The sequence below is a fragment of the Miniopterus natalensis genome, chromosome X (assembly GCF_054644295.1).
Source record: "Miniopterus natalensis isolate mMinNat1 chromosome X, mMinNat1.hap1, whole genome shotgun sequence".
In the NCBI taxonomy this organism is placed as follows: Eukaryota; Metazoa; Chordata; class Mammalia; order Chiroptera; family Miniopteridae; genus Miniopterus; species Miniopterus natalensis.
The window spans coordinates 95,039,176-95,053,501 of NC_142103.1; positions in this window are offsets into that span (position 1 = coordinate 95,039,176).

Here is a 14,326-nt window from a genome sequence, read left to right on the forward strand (position 1 = left end):
ATCAGGACACAGCAAGACCACTCCATAATCATGTCTGAACATGGAGAACATGTGAACCTGGTCCAGACCACAATCGGCACCAAACATCCCCCAATCCTGGCTAATGAGTGACTGCCGCCTCTTTCCCCATCACCGCCTCTGTGTAGTCCTCCCTGCTTCCAGGTGACATTTACTAAGACCCCAATCATGGAATTACCCCTCCCTCCAGTCCAGAGCAATGCCCAGCTTCCTTAAACGCTCCCCAAAGCACCTGATATGGGCCCAAGCCTATCCATGGCCCTTCTTGACGCCCCCTTCCTGCGATGCCTCACGGTGCCCCAAGGTGTGCACTCTCCCTCCACTGCAAGGAGGAGAAAACCTGCTGGTTCCTCTCCAGGCGTGTTCCTGGGGGGTGTGACTGGAGGGCAGTGTCAATAAGATGAAATCAACACTTAGGGAGAAAAACCATAGGTGCCCCCTAAGCAAAAATCCTGTTTAGTTCCAGGTATTACTCCTGTCCAAAACTCATGTTCACATGGACCCACCTGCTTATTGGTAGTCAGGCCAACTTGGGCATCTGCAACAGTTTTCTGAACTCAAGGAAGAGCCACACTGTCCTCAGTGTGGCCTTAGCAACAGGAACTACCTACTGCGAAGAAGGAAGTCAAAATGGAAAAGAGCCCTCCATTAGAAGGTGCTGATGGCAGAGACAGGGAAGCCAAATGCTAACTGGGCACCTCCCCGGGCTGTCAGATCCCCAAGGCCAGTCACTGTTCTGCTGCTCCCAACCTTCCTTGTGAAGAGAGGTAGGGGGCTGGCAGCCCTTAGCAGCTGCACCTGCCATCAAAGCCAGTACTTTTTGTTTTACCGTACTGTTTTTCGCTTTTTCACCAGTCCACTTGGGGCCCTTGGAGAAATTCCACCTCCCTGCCCACTGTGAGCAGCCGTGATGAAGTCACTTCCTTTCTTTAAAAGCCTGGCCTTAGTTATTAGGGTTAGAATGGCTGGCAGGAATCTGGATGACCCCCCCACACCATTTTGCAGATGAATGTGGGCCTCACCCAGCTAGTTAAACACGATTAACTTTCTGATTAAAAAGTGTGTAACCGAGAGGGATCTGGAATCTTTGGCCCAGTGTTTCTCAACTCAGCTGCACACTGGATCACCTGGGAGCTTTAAAACCTATGCCTGCTTGAGCCCCAGCCCATGAAGCCCGGCCTGGGCATCGGGCTTGTTAAAAAAACAACAACAAAAAAAACCCCCGCAGAAACAAAAACCAGGAGATGCCAATGTAAAGCCAAGGGTGCCCCTGCCAAGTCAAGAAGCGGTGTGAACCACAATAGGTACAACGCCAAACCCCCGAGGACCGCTCTAATGGAAGTAAATAAACTGTTAAAACAGAAAATAACAGGTGCCGGCCAGGATGTGGAGATTGGAACCTCCGTACACTGCTGGTGGGAATGTAAATTGGTGCAGCCCCTGCGGAAAACAGTGTGGAGGTGCCTCAAAATGTTACACAGTTACCGCAGGACCCAGCAGTCGCCCTGGGGCATGTGGCGGGGAGAATGGAAAACAGGTGTTCAAACAAAAACTTGTACACGAATGTTTATAGCAGCACAATATACCATATACCACCGTCCCAAGGTGGAAAGAGCCAAATGTCCACCAGGAGATGAGCGGATAAGCAGAAGATTATCCAGCCACAAGAAGGATGAAGTTCGGGCCCAAGCTGCAGCACAGAGGGACCTTGAAAACACGCCCCGTGAGCAAAGCCAGTCACAAAAGGACAAGTACTGCATAATTCCATTTGAAATGTCCCGAATAGGGAAATCCGTAGAGATGGAAATCAGGTCAGTGGTTGCCAGGGGCTGGGCAGGAGAGGAAGGAAGTGACTGCTTGATGGCAGTGGGGTTTCCTTTTGGGGCAATGAGAACGTCTTTGGAGTAGACGCAGGTGGTGGTTTCCCAACACTGTAAATGCACTAAATGCCAGTGAATTTTTTTACTGTAAAATGCCTAATTCTATGTTATGTGAATTTTACCTCCTTTTTTTTTTAAAAAAAAAAAAAAAAGCTTGAAGCCAAATCAAATTTTTAAGCTAAAGCTGTACAGAAATTTTTATTACGCAAACTTCATTACCTGAAGCAAATTTCAAATAAATGCCTAATGGGAGGAAGTTGAAGTGAGGTACTTGGCGGGGGGGGAGCAAAATGGAAGGCTTTTGGGAAACTAGCCTCATGGTTGTGTTTTTCCCAGAGAAAAGCATTCTTCAGCCTCAAACACTGACTTCCTTCATCTTTAGGATAGCCCAAAGTCATAGGTGCAGTTATCACCATTTTACCAAGGAGCTAACTGAGGGATAAAGGGGTTGGGTTGCTAGAAAGTGGCAGAGCCGGGCCTTGAACCTGGGCAGGTGGCTCCAGAGTCAGGCTCTTCACTCCTTCATGGCACTGCCTCTCCTGGCCCTGGCTATTGTCTCAAACTGTCGCCACTTTTCTTACAACTCCCCAAAGCCAAGGTGTGTGAGTCTGCTGCCTCCCACCAGCAGGCACTCCTCCCCACCACGGAGTGTGACCTTGGAGAGGGTGTCCTGCCTCTCTCCTCTCTGGAGCTGTTGCCTGTCTTTACCAAACAATTTCGAGGATGAATTCCTACCCCACTTCTTACTAGCTGTGTGACAGCAGACAGGTTCATCAACCTCTCTGTGCCTCCTCCCCCCACTCTGTAAAATGAAGCTAATAACAGTACCCACCTCATAGAGCTTCTGTGAGGATTAAATGAATAAATATACGGTAAGTACGGGGGGCAGTGCCTGACACATGACACATAATTGATAAATGGGAGTGGGCTACAATGATGAGAATGGTGGTGGTATTATTATGAAGGCACGCCCTACTCTAGGCACCAAGCCCCTTCAGGACTCCTGACTTTTCAACCTTCCACTCCCAGTGCTTGGCACTGTGCCTGGCACACTGTAGGCCCTCAATATCTGTGTCTTTGGAAATGAACTGAGGGATAGAACATCACGCTCGACACCCCAGATACCCCCAGAGAGATCATGTTCTCTGAGGTCAGGTGTTGGGAAAGGGAGATGAGGGCGATGGCCAATCCATGTGACTTGGCACTCTGTTCCCCATCATTCGACTCATAGCCCTGATCCCCAGGGTGCCTGGCAGTCCACAGCCCATTCGGAAGGTCTTCAAGAGTTAATCGGTAGAATTTTCTGGAGGATTAGTTAATAAAAGTAAATGACAAAAAAGACTTTCCTCAAGACATTTCAAGCCAACGCCCCGAGTGCCAGTCATAATCCTCATGTGTGTCCCCGCTGGCCTTTTTAGAACTGGCACGTAGAACACGAAAGGATGGTGAGGCAGTTCCTGCCGTTACCCTGCAGCCAAGCTCCCCACCCACGTACTCTCAGTGCCTGAGATGTGTCCACCCCCGCACCCCGGCCCCGGGGGTTCCTCCAGTTTGAGAAGGCCTGACTCAGGGAAGATTGGACATCTGAGGCTCCATCACTCAGCCCAGAGAAGACACAGAACCTCCACGGGAGACTCTTTACAAAGCCCTCATTTCTCCACAGGACACGCTGTCCAGCCCACCCCACTCCCTTTTTCCCTCTCATTTCTGGCAAAGGATGGCACGTTATGGGGGTGGGGGAGAGACTTCATTGTTGCAACGCATTTCCTAAGCCCCCCAAGTAATCACACAATCAAAAGTGTTACCAAAGCAAATAATCGAGTGTGTTTTGGTCCAAAAAGTAATGCCCTGGCTTCTTGTCTGAATGCAGCTAATACTTGAAGATGGGACTAAACTCTCAACTGTTCGTGTTAGTTCAATATGTATTTTTCCGTATGATTGACTCCTTTCTTCCATGGTCTCTGGAGCGGCAGTTCACAGAAGGATTCCGATCAGGGCCTTTCGTTGGCCAGCCTGGATCTTTATCTAGATTATTCCATTTGTTTGCAGGTAGCCTTTGGCAAAAGATTTAATCTTTCTAAATTGTTTCATCTGTGAGGGCGGGAGGTAACCGCACCACTTTCACACGGTTGTTCTGAGGCTTAAATAAATGAACAAAGTATAACACTTAGAACAGTGCCTGGTACTGGAAAGCCCCGTGGAAGAATTAATTATTGATGAGTTAAGACTGAGGGAAGGGGGTGGGTGGGTGTCTGGGGAAAGATTAACCAAAGAATTTATGTGCATATATGCGTAACCCAGGGACACCGGTGCAGGGTAGAAGGGGTCAATGGGGAAAAGGGGGGAAATCTGTAATACTTTCAACAATAAAGATAAATTTAAAATAAAATTTAAAAAGGCTGATGTTTAACTGGTAGTTTCCTTTGCCCCAGTCGAAATGGTGGGTACCTGGGGCTTTAGAGGGAAACTCCCACCTCAGTAACCATTTCCCTACAGTAGAGCTAAAAGATTTCCAAAGCCCACAGAGGGTCCACCTGTGTTCAAATGCATCTGATACAACACAACAGTGAGAGGCAGTCCCTCCCAGAAGCTGACTGCAGCGGGACTGGATGGGAGCCACCGTTTCGCACTGCGTGGCAGCTCCATGCCTTCCGCGTGCTGGACCCTTGGGTCTCTGTCCTCACCTGAAACCCCTTTCTCCAGTGGAAATGCCCACCCATGAGCATTCAAGGCCCGGCTCGAGTGCCACCCGGCCAGGCAGAGCTGGCCGCTGTTTGCTTGCTTACCTCTGTGCCCACAGCATAGCAGTCGGCTGTCCAATGCAGCACTCTGCACCTTGCGTTAGTGGCAGCAGGCTAGTGCCCTTGCACTTGGCCTGCACTGCTCTCCAGCCAACACTCCTTCCTCAATGGGACTAAAATCCAGCAAGTTTGAGGGAGCATCCCAAGGTCGGGTGCTTGTTAGGGAATTGAAGGCTTAGGGACCAGGACCCTGATGCCCCAGTTCCCAGACCAGGGCTCTTTTCTTGAAACTACATTGTCCTCATGTCCCACTTCCATTATGGAATGTACGCTACGGGCCACAGTGTTTGTAAAGTACTGTGAGTTCTTTATATATGTTATTTCTAGTCCTCCCAACCTAGCCCAGTTTATTCCCCGTTTAAAGACACAGAAACTGAGGCCAGTCTGTGGCAGAACACGGCTCGGAGTGTGGATCAGTCTGACTCCAAAGTAAGGAGAATTTCTAATCTATCATGTTGCCGCTCAGTACTGGAAATGAGAGCAGGGGGAAAAAAACCCTGAATGGTTCATTTACAACACACTCATCCTACATGCAGACAATTGTTGTTTTAAGGAAAGGGTAGAAGAAGAAGAGAGATTACATTTTGGCATGCAAAGGCAAAACAATAAATATTTTTTTTTCCTGTTCCTGGATCCCATTGCAGTGTCTTCAAAGCAAGAGAATTTATGCATGTTGACACAGCTCTTATTTTAAACTCTTCTTTGGCTCAGTTTTCAGCTTCATCCTCTTGGCACAACCAGTCCCATGACTCCCCTCTTTCAGTCTCTGAAAATCTGCCTAAAATCATTATGCAGCAGTTACTGTTAAGATCCACACCGCAAAGGATAATTAAGCCCTCCCTGAGCCATAGTTTTTTTCTGGTTTTAGAGTAGATTGCCTGGCATGTCACCATGTTCATCATAAGGGTCTTACACTTTAAGGATATATTAATATTGATATTTTAAACATATGTTCGTTGGGGAGATGAGATGCTGCCTGATTTATGATTCAGTTAATAAAGCCAATTAGATCTTCAAAAAATAATAAAGTAATAAAAATATGTTCATTGCATCAGGAAGTTTGTCCTTTAATAATCTTAAATCACGTTTTCCCTAAATTATTTACAAATATATAGTTTTCTCATTTTGTCTGAGATAGTAGATTTTGTTTCAATCTGAGTATACCTATCGACATTCAAACTCCATAAGTGAAAATGAATATATGTTATTTTAACTTGTTTCCTTAAAAAACACCAGGTTATTGCACTTTGGGTATTTGCAACTAATAAAAAATAATTTAGAAACTTCCCATTAACATGCTCCTGTAAAGAGGAAATTGTACTGCAATGCAAGACGCCTGCCAAATGGGAAAAATAAAGCTAAAGAACATTCTGTTGCTGTACAATTGGTAAGATCTCCAGTATGTCCAAACCGACATCATGTGCCTCCTGCTATGATGTCCTGAGGACCTAACATCCCTTCTGTGGTCCTCTTGCCAAAAATGTACAACCTGAACCTAATCATGAAGAAACATCAGACAAACTCAAACTAAAGGAACTTCCACAAAATGAATGGCCTACATTCTTCAAAAAATTTCAAGGACAAGAAATACAAAGAAAAGCCAAGGAACTGTTTCAGGTGAAAATAAACTAAGGAGATTTTACAACTAAATCATAATGTGTGATTCTGGATTGGATCCTGGAATAGGAAAGAAAAGTAGCCATTGGAGACATTATGAAGGCAATTCAACAACAGAGGAACAGGGACTGTGGATTAAACAATAGCTGTGTAGCAACGTTAAAGCTCCTGACTTTGGTCAGTGTACTGTGATTACATAAGAGAATGTCCTTGATCTTAGGAATTACACCCTGAAGCATTTTGGGTAAAGGGGCATAATGTCTCCAACTAATCCATGCTTTGGGAAAAATTATATATGCATGTGTAAATTTTAAAAGAGAGGGAGAGCCCAGCCGACGTGGCTCAGCGGTTGAGCATCGACCTAGGATCCAGGAGATCGGGGTTCGATTCCCGGTCAGGGCACATGCCCGGGTTGTGGGCTCAATCCCCAGTGGGGGGCGTGCAGGAGGCAGCCGATCAATGACTCTCTCATCATTGATGTTTCTCTCTCCCTCTCCCTCTCCCTTCCTCTCTCTGAAATCAATAAAGATATATATTTTAAAAGTGCTCCTGAACATAATAAACATTTTTTAAAAAATAAAAAGAGAGGGAAACTGACGAGGCCAACCAGGTAAAATGTCAACAATGGTTGAATCTGGGTAAAGGGTGTACAAGAGTTCCTTGTACGCTTTTGGCAACTTTTCTGTGAGTGCGTTTAAAATTAAAATGAAAAGTCATCAAGAACAGTGAATATACAGAAAACATAAGAATGTTTTAAAAAAGGGAGAAAAGCCAAGCTCTTGAGCTGTATATGACACAGTGGCATCTTAAGACATGATTAAATGTCTTGGTAACAGGCAAGCTTGACTTCAGGGAAACAGTCAGCCTTTTAAAATGCAGGGTTGAGGAAAACAGGAAGGTCGCCTTTTTGATACTTTCAGCTCATTGTTCACAGGCTTAATAAAAAAACCCCCAAAAACCCCCAGAGGTTAATGCATTCTCCAGCCCCATCACTCACTGCCAGGCCTCCAGGTCACAGCTCACCTATGCTGACAACTTTGACACCAAAAGCAGCGCCTGCCTCGGGTTCTCTGTGGGAGGCTTGGCCAATGCCCTGTCTGTTCATGAACCTCTTCAGCTCTGGTAATTCTGGATGCTTTTGGGGGGCAGAGGGAGGAGGCAGGTTCATGTAAAAGTCAGGGCCGCTCAGAATGTGTGCAGCGCCCATCCTTTGATCACATCAAGGCCTTCAGTCCGAGGACTTTTCCTCCTCACTTTATCACTCACCTCATTTCTGCTCTCTCCCTACAGTTGGTCACCAAGTCCTCAACCCCTCAAGCCCTTGTCCTTTGTCCCTGCAAACTCCCAACTCCGGATCCATTCAGACTTTTCCCTCCTCATCCAATCTTTCTCGAATCCATCTGGTCATTTCCTGGACCCCCGATCTTCCGTTACCTAAATGCGGGCATTTATTCCTTCCATACTCTGCAGTCATAACTGGCTCCCTGCAATTCCTGCGCCACAGGCTTCCGTAGTTCTCTTTCCAGAATACAATTCTAACGATATAACAACTCCCCTGCTGCAACTCTTCAGTGGCTGCCAACTGCATACGGCATGAAGTTCAAATGCTACGTACGGTTTAAACACTTTTCACAAGCTGACCTCGGCCTTCGTTTTCTCACTCAACTCCTATTATTCCTCCAAAGACACACGTTCTAAACCTGCTAAGTTATTGCAAGGTTCAGACACAACATGGTCTTTCACTACCCCATAAAGTTAAGAAAATTATCCTAAATTTGGGATTAAGATTATTTATCAAATAATAAAAGAATTATTCCATGCTCTTTCATTGTCATACTGGATTATTCTCAAATAAGTAGTCCTATGTTATCTGATGCAGAGCAGTGCTGTCCAATAGAGCCATGTGTGAAATTTTAAGTTTTCTAGTAGCCACATTAAAAAAAAGAAGGAAAAACAAACTGGAGAAATTGATGTTAATAGTGTATATTATTTTATCCAATATAGTCAAAGTATTGTCCTTTCAATATGTAGAAGATTATTAATGAGATATTTTAGATTCTCTTTTTTATCCGAAGTCTTGGGAAATCCAGTGTGTATTTTATCCTTACAGCACATCTTTGGATGCCCCATTTAAATGAAAAGTATTTAATCTGTATTTAGATTTCATAAAATTTACAGTCGGAAAAAAGTAAGTTTACATACGCAAGCTGTTTTAACATACCTAAAAATTTTCCTATAACTGAACTGAGGACCAAAAATCATTTTCCTTTAATACTTACATCCACACAGACAAAACTAGTTTATTTATTTTTTAGAAGAACTGATTTGACTTTGAAGCAAAACATGTCAGTTTCAAAACCACATCTGTACAAGTTAAATAAATTCATTAATTTGTGTCAACTCAGTATTAATGTTAAACTCAAAGGAGTAGTGTGTTATTTGAGAAACAATTCTAGGTTTATCAATATAAACAAAGCATTCTTCAAAGCTTCCTTACAATTTTTACGGCCAATTTACTTAATGCTGTCTATTACAATTACAATATTCTGCATATTGTTTCATGTTAGGAAAATGTATAAAATAATCATTATTGATTTAAATCATGCAAAGTTTCAGTTTCAGCATAAAGTCTTATACCTGTCTAGCTCAATCATAAATAAGCATTTCCTTTCAACGGAGCTTCAAATTTACCTTGTTCAGATGCAGTGCGATTCCATGAGAAAACATGTAAATCACATTACCAATTTTTTTTGTTAATCCTCACCTCGGGATATTTTTTCCTTTGATTTTTCAGAGAGAGTGGAAGGGAAGGAGGGAGGGAGGGAGGGAGAGAGAGAGAGACAGAGAGAGAGAGAGAAACATCAACGTGAGGGAGACACATCGATTGGTTGCCTCCCGCACGTGCTCAAACCAGGGCGCACAGAACCTGCACCCTAGGTTCTTGCCCTTGATCGAGAATCAAACCCGTGACCCTTCAGTGTGCTGGCCGATGTTCTAACCACTGAGCCACACCGGCCATGGGCAATGCTGAACAAGATTTTATTGCTAGGAGTGCACATCCACTTGGTTGAGTGCCATGCAAATGAGAGCGTTCTTTTTAAAAATATATTTTCAATATTTCAATTGCAGTTGACATACAATATTATATTAGTTTCAGATGTACAACATACTGAGGAATGAATGAAAGAATGGGAGCCCCATGTATTCATTTTTTTGATGCATGTACACACTCAGCATCTACTATGCCGCATCCATCCTAGAACATCTATAAGTTTGGGATATAAGAGGACCATGATTTAATTGTTTCAATATGTGATGAAATAATATATTTAAAACCAGAATTTAAAAGACATGGAACCAAGAAGACAACATAGACCTGACTGACTAGTTTATATAACTACGAAACAATTGCATTACTGTGAAAGCAAGAAGCAGTGTCCTTAATAGACTTCTTTCTCAGTGGGCACCCGATTCTAACTTCATATGAAAAGCTTAAAATAAAAGGACTCCTCTTTGCTTTTTTCTTTCTCAAAATCTCGTGATCTGGGGATCCGAATCAGAAGTTGGCAAACGTACACAGAGTTTGTAGCATTCCTTTTAAGCACAGATGCTGTTAAACCACAAATAGAATCAAGTGTTTTCAGCACAGCTGGATTTCCAGCTTCTCTGCCATCTGTGGAGCCCACCCGCTGGGTCATCAGTCAATAGGTGCTCACCTTCCTGCGGCCTTAAGGCAGGTACTTCAATAGAGAAGATGTAACTCTGAAGCAGGGTCCCTCCATCGCTGTTGCTACTGTGGGCTTAAGTTCCTGTAGCAAGAGTTTCTAAGAAAAGAAGATAAGACACCTTACAGATTATTCATTATAATGGATCGATCTGGCAGACAAGACCTTAAGCAAATGATCCAACTTTTCATCACTGATAATGGGACAAACTGACATTAAGTGCCTTGTGATGTCGTGCCATGTCATGGTGTCTGAGTTATCTATTACGGCATGATAAACCACCACAGAATAGAGTGGTTTAACATAACAATTGAGCCCTGGCCGGTGCGGCTCAGTGGTTGGAGTGCCAGCCTGTGCACCAGCAGAGAACAAAAAAATATCGGTGGGCCCCATCACTTATTAAGAGAAATTCGTTTGGGGAAACTTTTGTTTGAATCACATGTATGTGTATGCATGCATGCATACATGTGATGAATTCCAATGAAAAAAATCTATTTCTTACCATGCATACATGTGATGAATTCCAATGAAAAAAATCTATTTCTTACCAATAGAAAAATCTATTTTCAACCATGCTCCAAAATGGTTGAAAGCATTCAATTGTCCAGGACCTCCAGACAATATCAGTTCAGTTCAAGGCTGGGCATTCTGTTCTTCTAAAGGGCATTTTCATACTTCTTTTAATATATATTATTATTATTTTATTGTTATTATAATTATTCAAGTGAAACAAATTTCAGAGATGTAATTAAATGAGTCTCAGTATAGTACATGAGTGGAGAGGCACAAGAACTGAAGAATTATATACTCAAGAAGTACACACTAGTACTTATAATAATCGAGTACATGACAAAGGAGGCATCGTAAATTAATGATAGAGACATGGATTCAATAAGTTTTGCCATATTTAGTCAATTATTTGGTTTAACAAATATTTTCGAGTCTGACTCTACAACCTACAAAATGAATTTTTTAAAAAAGCAAAATTAAAAATAACCAGAATTCAGGTGGATTTGTATCCCAAACCAAAAGTCAACATTATTCTTTTTTTAATTGAGATATAACTGACATATAACACTGCATTAGTTGCAGGTGTACGACATAATGATTTGATATTTATATATATGCATGGATACTTCCTATTGTTCTCATTTATTAAAAAAGTAATCATGTTTTCTTTCTTCTTGGTCTCAGTGTGGTGCAGGATAATTTCCTGAGATACTAATTTGGGTTTTATTCTTATATCTCCCCTCCCTGAGGCCCTTTGCATCAAGCAGGACTTAGGGACCAGGGACACTGAGCAGAAAGCAGAAGTGGTTTAACATCAGTCTGTTTCTACAGTAGAAGAGAATTTCTTTAACCCACAGCTCCTCCGAGTAGCTAGGCCGTCTTTGTTGTTCAGAATCTAAACGGGTTCAGGAGGACTCCTATCACCTCTGAGTTGCCCAGTGTCTTTTCCTCCACAATTAAAGAATATAGTCAAGCTCCCCCCGCAAAAAGCAACCTCCCTTTTCCAATTCTTTGTTTTTAAGCCCAAGCTCCTGGAGGAAAGTGTGCTGAGTTGAGAGATGTCAACTTCATAGACTCCATCAATCGTTTTCTTTGAACTCATTTTACATATTTCAGATAAAAGATTCGTCATCATTAAAATAAAGAGATTGGACTAACCCAGGGATTCTCAACCTGGGTTTAGGAGATCAATGAACTTGAAAAACATTTCCTCTTCATTTTCATTGATCTCTAACAGAAGTGTTTCCTTCAACTGCAAATATAAGCATCAAACCACAGTTGCATTAGCAGGACCTGTGCCTTGTCATTAATAGAAATCACAAATACTTTCATATTACATGATAGTTGTTGTAGATATCTGGAAATATCATTTACACTCATTGACACTTAAAAAATCATGGTATTATTAGACTGCTGCTAGATCTTGTGATTTAATAGATTAAATAAAGAAGTACATGCATCACACATTTATAATATTTAATACCTCGATAGCCATATTTTAATGTAATTGGTTTCCTTTGTATTTTTATTTATTGATGTTTTATGCATTCAAAAACATTATTTTGAAAAGCCAAACTGAAAGGGCCCTTGGGCATTTCAAAAAAATAAGTCGAGCCCCTGGACTGAACACTCTTTTGAGTTGTCAATGCCCACATTGGTGTATAAACAGGATTTCTTTCCATCCTGCTGGCAAAATAGCTCATAGCTTAGATTATCTCTGTGACAATGTTACACTGACATTTTGATCATTTCCTATCTGCCTTGAAGTGCCGCCACCTTGTCCACAAGCTAAAACAGCCAAACCTTTAAACTCAGCCTTTCAAACCAACCCTTCTCTAGAAATTACCATTGAATACTTTCACAACAAAATGTAAGACGAAGCACCAGAAACAGAGAACCCATGTCTTGCTCCAGTTCCGTTGTCTAATCCCGGGAAAGTCCTTTAACTTCTCTGAACCTCATCTGTAAACACATTTAGATGACCTTTAAAATCTCTAAGTTCCCTTCCCAGTAAAATTCTAAACTTATGAAATTTTCTGCCCTTCTGCTGGGTGTGTTCTTTGGGAGTCAGTTCTTAGTACTTTAATTCATTCATTCATTCATTCATTCATCCATCAGATATTGAGGTAGGAATAACTAAGCAACTAAGCTAGTAGGTTCTGGGGAAGTTTTCCAATGAGTCATATTGGGAAGGTTTTGAAGGCTGAATAGAAGTTCACTAAATGAGGAGAAAACAAGGACATTGCAGGCAGAGAGGACACTGCCAAGGCCCAGTGTGCTCAGGGCCCAGAGCACACTGAGAGGCTTGATATGAGTTTAAAGGGGACCAGATCTGTACTGAATCTGGGCTCTCTGGCTTATAGGAAATGGGAGGAAGTTTATAAACAGGTGAAGTGACATGGTCAAGTTTGTTTTGGAAAAATAGCCCTGAGAGCAATGTGAAGCATAAGGGAAGCTGAAATCAGAGAGGTCGGCTAAAAAGGAAGATAAGGCAACATTTGGGCTAAGAGATAATAGAAACAAGAGTAAAGGCACTGGCAATGGGAATAGAGAAATAAATGGAAAGAATGGAAGGAGAGATCTTTATGAGAAATTGAGCGTGGTGATAAAGGAGGAATCAGTGGGGATCCTGGTTTCCAGGGGGAGCAACTGGGTGAAGAGTGATATACGGTGATTAATCAGAACAGGCAATACAAGAAAAAGAAAAGGCTCTCTGGGGAAGAAAGCTAAATTTTGAAATGTTGAGGTCAAAGAGCCTATTTGACCTCCAGAGAGAAATTGTGTCCAGCCCTTGGAAATATGGGCTTGGAATTCTGGAGAAAGGAGACATAAAATTATAAACATCACGTGAGGTAACTGAAGCCACTTCATCAGCTTCCCCATCACCACTAATGGCACCGCCACCTGTCGGGTTCCTCGGCACTGCTTCACCTTACCAAGCCCTTCAAATCCTGACCCCTAACCTTGCCATTAAGCCTCGCAACAACTGCTTCCCCCTCACTCCCACCTATCCAACTGACCTTTGTGTTGCTCCATAACACATCCATGCATTAGTTAAGGCACAGGCAAAATTGTTGTTGCAAAGGAACCCCAAAGTACGAGAGTTTGCATATGATAGGAATTTCTTTCTTTCCTATGTAGCAGTCCAGGGCGTGCAGGGCAGCTCTGTTCCATGAGGACATATAGGGACCTTGGCTGATGGGCAGCTCTGCCATTCTCAGCATCCCTGTTAGGGCCCAAGGAATTGTTCCAATTACTGCCATTTCCAAGTTGGTGGGGGAAAAAATCAGCGCAAGCATCTTCATCTTTAGGGAGATAAATACACATCAATTCTATTCACATCCCATTGGTCCAAACTTGATCATATGACCACACTTACCTTCAAGGGAGATTTACCCAGTATCTGGAGTCTCTTTGAGTCTGTTTTGTTGTTTATTTTTCCTAGTAGTTCTTGCTCATGGTTTTCTGTCTCCTATTAAGGCTTAGTTGTCTTTGATTGTGTGCCGGACATTATACATGAAAAAATGTTTGTAGAAATAATTCAATGCCGAGGTTGATGTAATCCCTCTAGAGAAGATGTTCTTTGGTTTTTTTCCAGGATCACCTTAGTTCAAGTTCAAGATTTGAAACTTTCTAAAGGAGCCATTTCCAGTTCATTCTCACTCCTAATGGGCGTGTGCATATAAAATGGGGAACGGTTTACCAGACCTCCACCCCTGTCAGGTCCTGATCTCACTCTTGTTCCAGTGAGCCCGTGAGGTTGCTAAAAAGACAG